Genomic DNA, 5963 nt, shown 5'->3' with positions numbered 1-5963 from the left:
AGCAGTCCATAGTATTCTCAATACTCTTCTCCAGCACCACAGCTCAAAGGCATCAATTCTCCTTCTATCCTCCTTGGTCATTGTCCAACTCTTTGATGCATAACAAGTGATTGCGACCTTTGCATAGTAAATAAAAAAAAATAGACATTCTTCTGGTATTCTCCACTTTCAACCAATATCCATCTGACATCAGCAATGATAGCCCTGGTGCAGTGGCATCTTATAAAACCAACTTGACCTTCTAGTAGTTCTCTGTCAATATAGTGTTCTAGCCATTTTTTCATGATCTTCAACAATATTTTGCCTGTATGAGATATTAATGATTTTGTTCAATTAGGTCCACATTCTGTTGGATCATCCTTTTTGGAAATGGGGACAAATGTCAATCTCTTCCAGCGAGTCTGCCAGACAGGCGTCCTCCAAATTTCCTGGTGTAAACTGGTGAGCACATCCAGGGCTGCATCTCTTAGTTCAAACATGTCATTTGGTATTTAATCAATTCCTTGTGCCTTATTTTCTGCCAATGCCTTCAGTACTGCTTTAACTTTATCTTTCATCATCATTGACTCTTGTTCATATGATCATTATTTGTTGTTGTTATGTGCCATTATGTGGTTGATAGGGAGCTCTGGTGCCCTAGGGTTAAGGATCTGCTCTGCCAACCCATGCATGCATGGTTCAAATCCACCAGCTGCTTTCTGGAAGAAAGGCAATCTGTTCCGGTGTGGTTTACAGCCTCTGAAAATCCTCTGAAGGGTCAGCAGTTAGTTGATTCTGACTCATAGTGAAAAACAGTGTAGCTGATTGAGCTATGCAAACGTATTGCTAGTTTGTAATCCTTAGTATTTCATCTCTTGCCTGATAGTATGGTTGGTGGAGGATGGAAGTGTGTGCGCAATTCTGTCTGGTGATGTGCACTTGGGCTAGTGTTGCTCGTGTTGGTTATAACCTTCTGTTGGACCAGGGGTTGGTCTTCATGCTGGCCCAGTGGGTGAAGCTGCAGGTAGGTGTCGGGCTGGAGACTGTTGTTTTCTGTCCGTTGTCAGATGGAACAAAGAGAAATGGAACCAAAACAAAACAACAAAGAAAACACAAAATCCCAAACCAGTATTGGATGTTGTTGTTGTTATGTGCCGTCGAGTCGCTTGCGACTCAAAGCGATCATATGTACAACAACCCTAAACTCTGCTCTGTCCTGTGCCAATCGCACTATATCTGACACTCCCATCCCAATTATCCCAGTCACTGAATCAATCCACCTCACAGAGGGCCTTCCCCTCCTGCGCTGTCCCTCCACCCTCCCAAGTATGATGTCCTTCTCCAAGAACCAGTCTCTCCTTACAACATGTCCAAAGTATGTTAGATGAGCCTCAGAATCCTTGACCCCAACGAGCCACCCAGTTTAACCCTTTCCAGGACGAATCTGTTTTCCTAGCAGTCCATGGTATTCTCAATACACTTCTCCAGCACCACAGCTCAAAGGCATCAATTCTCCTTCTATCCTCCTTGGTCATTGTCCAACTCTCTGATGCATAACAAGTGATTGTGAAGACCATGGCCTGTATCAAATGCACCTTAGTCTCCAGAGAGACACCATTGCTCTTCAGTACTTTGGAGAGGTCCCTAACAGCAGACTTTCCCATGGCAATGCACCTTTCAATTTCCTGGCTACTGGTGCCAAGAGTGTTGACTGTGGAGCCAAGCAAACTAAAGCTGTGAACAATCTCAGTCTCTTCACCATCCATCCTGATTCTGCCAATTGGTTCAGTGGTGAGAATCTTTGTCTTCTTGACATTGAGCCTCAATCCATATTGGAGACTGCAGTCCTTGACCCTCTGCAGCAGGTCTTTCAGGTCCTCTTCAGTTTCAGCAAGCAGGGTTTTGTCATCTGCATAACACAGATTGTTGATAAATCGTCCCCCAATCTTGACCCCAAATTTCTCCTCATAGAGCCCAGCCTCCCAGATAATCTGTTCTGCATATAGGTTGAAAAGGTTTGGAGATAGGATGCATCCCTGGCGTACGCCCTTCCCAATTTTGAACCATGCAATGTTCCTTTGCTCTGTTCTGACGACTGCCTCCTGGTCCAAGTATAGGTTTCGCATTAGCACGATCAAGTGTTTTGGGATTCCCATTCTTCCCAGAGTCAGCCACAATTTGTTATGATCCACACAGTCAAATGCCTTTGCATAGTCAATGAAACACAGATAGACATTCCTCTGGTATTCTCTGCTTTCAGCTAAGATCCATCTAACATCAGCTACAATATCCCTAGTACCATGACCCCTTCTAAACCCAGCCTGGACTTCTGGTAGTTCTCTGCTGATGTGCTGTTCCAGTCGTTTTTGGATAATCTTCAGTAAAATCTTCCTTGCATGTGAAATCAGTGAGATTGTTCTATAGTTTCCACACTCTGTTGGGTCACCTTTCTTTGGGATGGGAACAAATATAGATCTCTTCCAGTCGGTTGGCCAAGTGGATTGGATTGTGAAAGAAAAATGAAAACTGAGAAGAGTACAAAATGAAAGAGAATCAGAATATAAAGGCAAAAAAGTGAAATAGAAGAGAGAGAGAAGAAGGCTAGTCCAGGGGAGCAGTGCAGCCAGGGTGCCTGGTCAAGGACAGCTACGCTGAAGAGAAAGTCACTGCCAACCTGAGACTCTCCTGAGAGCCAATCCAAGGGCAAACCATGTGGGATCCAAGGGTGAACTAACTCCATGTGGGTTGCACTGCTCCAAATGTGACTGCTGCATATTGCCTGTTGCAAAGGGCAACAAGTGAGAGAAACCCTCTCTAGGGAGCGCTGGCACCTTAGTGGTAAGGACTTGTGCTGCCACTCCAAAGACATGAGGTTCTAATCCACCTGCTGTTGCACAGGAGAAAGATGGGCAGTCTCCTCCAGTATGATTTTCTACCTCTGAGAACCTGCTGGAGGATCAGCTACGGGTCAGTTCCCACTTGATGGTAAATCACAACAATAAGAAGTAAAGGTCCCAGTCAGAAGTTGTGTCCCAGCAATGCAGGGACTGTCTGCAGGCCAGGTGTAGCAGTCCACTGGCTATATGTAAACTAAGCATGCTCCCAGTGCTAGATACCAAATTGTGTGGGCTGGTCTCAGGTGGAGCTAGGACAGGCCAGGAGAGCGTGGCTCTGGTTGGAGGAGTTTTTAAGGAGAAGTCACTTCCAGATCTCTGAGACAAGGTGGAAGATGGCTTCTTTTTGCGGCCAGCTAGCTGCTGATGTGGTTACTGCCACAGTCCTACCAGCCGGCCTCAGTCTGTTGACAATTCTGTGCTCCTTCTTTCTCCTCTAGCTGATGTTTACATTCCATTCTTTCTTCAGTTGGTGTTAAAGTACTTCTTTGTCTTTTCTTTTTAAGCCAAAACCTCAAACTTATTGCTCTGGAGTTAGAAACCACTTAACAGAAGCCAGCAGATTTTGGAAAATGTCAATTACATGGGAGGAGACTGAACATCTTTCTCCCAAGGAGAACTTCTGGATTTAAATTACCAGCTATGTGCAGCTTTTGGATTAATTGTACACTCTCTGTGAGCTGCACTGCCTGAGCTTCTACTTTTAAACTCAGGGCTCCAGAATAATCATCTGTGTTTGCTGCCCTTGTTTTCTGATGTCTATATTGAAGAGGGTTTGAACTACCTATCTGCCTAGTCTGAAACCTGACCTAGAGTCACATCCTTTGATTTTTTGACTGCTGCTTCCATTGATGCTGTTTGTGGATCCAAGTAAAACAAAACAGATTCTTGTGAAGACAAAGAGAGTCCTTGAAGTATTTCTAGACATGCAGGTAGGATGATTTGAAGTACATCAGGGTGGGGGTGGGGGGGCAGACTCAGGAGCTCTGGGGGCAGAAGGGTTAAAGAGCTTGGCTGCAAAATTGAAAATTTGATGGTCTTTAAACCTATAAATTGCTTCTAAAGAGAACGATTATGTTGGCTTCTGTAGAGGCTGTTATCATTATTAGGTGCTGTTGAGTCGAGTACAACTCACAGGGACCCAATGAACAATGGATCTGAGCTCTGTCCTATCCTGTGCCATCCTCATCATCTCTGACATACTTGAGTCTGTTGCTGCAGTCACTGTGTCAATTCATCTTGCTAAAGGTGTCTGTTTTGTATCCCTTTCCAAGGAGTAGCCTTTCCTAAAAGCATGCCCAAAGTACATTGGACAACACTTTGCTGTCCTTGCCTCTAAAGCATCTTATCTTCACTTTCTCCAAGACATATCTGTTGGTTCTTTTGGCAATCCAAATGATATTCAATGCATTTCTCCATAACCACAACTCATAGGCATCAATTCTTCTGTCACTCTTTTTCATTGTCTAGCTCTCAGCAAGTGATTGAAAAGACTATAGCTGAATCAGGCTCACCTTGGTCTTTAAACTGACATCATTGCTCCTCAGTACTTTGGAAAAGTCCCTGACAGCAGATTTTCACAATGCAATATATCTTTTGATGTCATGACTGCTAATAGATAGTAGTGTTAGAGGGAAAGGCACTCCCTTGATTTCTGGGATGAAGGGGGAGAGAACACCTTTCCCAATGTCAGCTAGTCATTGCTGGTGGGTCACAGCTCCAGGACCCCATACCGACCAGTCATTCAAAATGGATGCAAGTAAGATGAAATAGTTGACAACTCCAATGTTTTCTCTATCTATCATGATGCTGCCTACCTGCCCAGTAGTGAGGATTTTTGTCTTCTTGATGTTGAGATACAATCTGTACTGAAGGCTGTAGTCCTTGATCTTCTGCAGCAAGTGTTTCAGGTCCACACTTTCAGCAAGACTTGGAAATCCTCTGGAGCAGTTTCCTTCTGTCCTAGAGAGTTCCTAGAATTGGAATTGACTCAACGTCAACATGTTAGTTTTGGATTTTTTAAATAATTTTCCCCCCATTGTTGAAAATTTTTATTCCATCTCCTGCCTCCCCAATACACCCCACAATGTTCTATATTGTTGTCATACATGTACTGCCTAATCATATATTCCTTTCAGACAGTTCTTCCCCTCATCTGCTGTAATGCAGTGTTCATTATTGATTTACTCTTTCCCCATTCTCTCCCCAATTCCCCCATGTCTGTCCTATTTTATAACAAAGGCGTTATGCTGTGTTTGTCATTTTGTGACTGAGATTTTTCACTCAGAATAATGTCTTCTAGGCTTTCCCATGTTGCGTAATGTTTTACAAGTTCATTGTTTTTCTTTTTTTAATAAAATTTTTTATTTCAGTGAGAGTTTACAGAAAAATTAGACTTTCATTCATTTATTGTTGCACATTTTACCCTTCCTTCTCCCTCATTCAGTTCACTTTTTTTCTTTTTTTACTAGTAGGATTATCTCTGTATTTGCAGGTCTTCTTGCATATATGTTATTGAGTTTATTGTTGAGAATAGGAAGAGAATATGGATGCAAGAAAGAAAACAAGTGGAGACACAAACTTCCTTAGCTTCCCTGCCATGGATCTGCCTGATTCTTTCACATCAAGAAGTTGATTTTTCAGGTCATTTCCATAATATAGATCCTGTGGCAGGTCTCATAGTTTTCCCGCTGTTTCTTGCAGTATGGCTTCTCATAGTACCGCCTTCGCTTAATGTCTTCAATGAGCCCATTCATTCTGAGGATTCTGTTCAGGCTCCTGTATGCACCTTCCACGTTGCCATCCTGTACCATCACTGTCCTGGCAATGAATTTCAGATGTCTTGCCATGATCTTGGATTTAAGTCTTTACTCTGCTTACAGCCGAGTGTGCCCAGTTCACTTTAAAAAAAATAATTAATTCATTGTTGCACAATTACCATTCTCCCCCCCTTGCCCCCAGTCCTGTTTGCAATGTACCTCTTAGGCATTATATGTACAACAGCTCAGGATGAGAGTTCATTGTTTTTCAATGTTATGTAATATTTCTTTGTGTGAATGTACCATAGTTTTCCTATACATTCATTTGTTG

The 5963-nt window shown here is 42.9% G+C and overlaps 1 pseudogene; it reads right to left on the bottom strand.

The window, feature by feature from the left end:
* Window positions 1–5458: 5458 nt before the first annotated feature.
* LOC102852736 lies at window positions 5459–5722 on the bottom strand (annotated as a pseudogene).
* Between the last annotated feature and the right edge of the window lie 241 nt (window positions 5723–5963).

This window comes from Elephantulus edwardii, unplaced genomic scaffold, assembly GCF_000299155.1.
Source record: "Elephantulus edwardii isolate Elephantulus edwardi_28Jun2011 unplaced genomic scaffold, EleEdw1.0 scaffold00246, whole genome shotgun sequence".
Lineage (NCBI taxonomy): Eukaryota > Metazoa > Chordata > Mammalia > Macroscelidea > Macroscelididae > Elephantulus > Elephantulus edwardii.
This window is presented reverse-complemented; position numbering and strand designations above follow the sequence as displayed.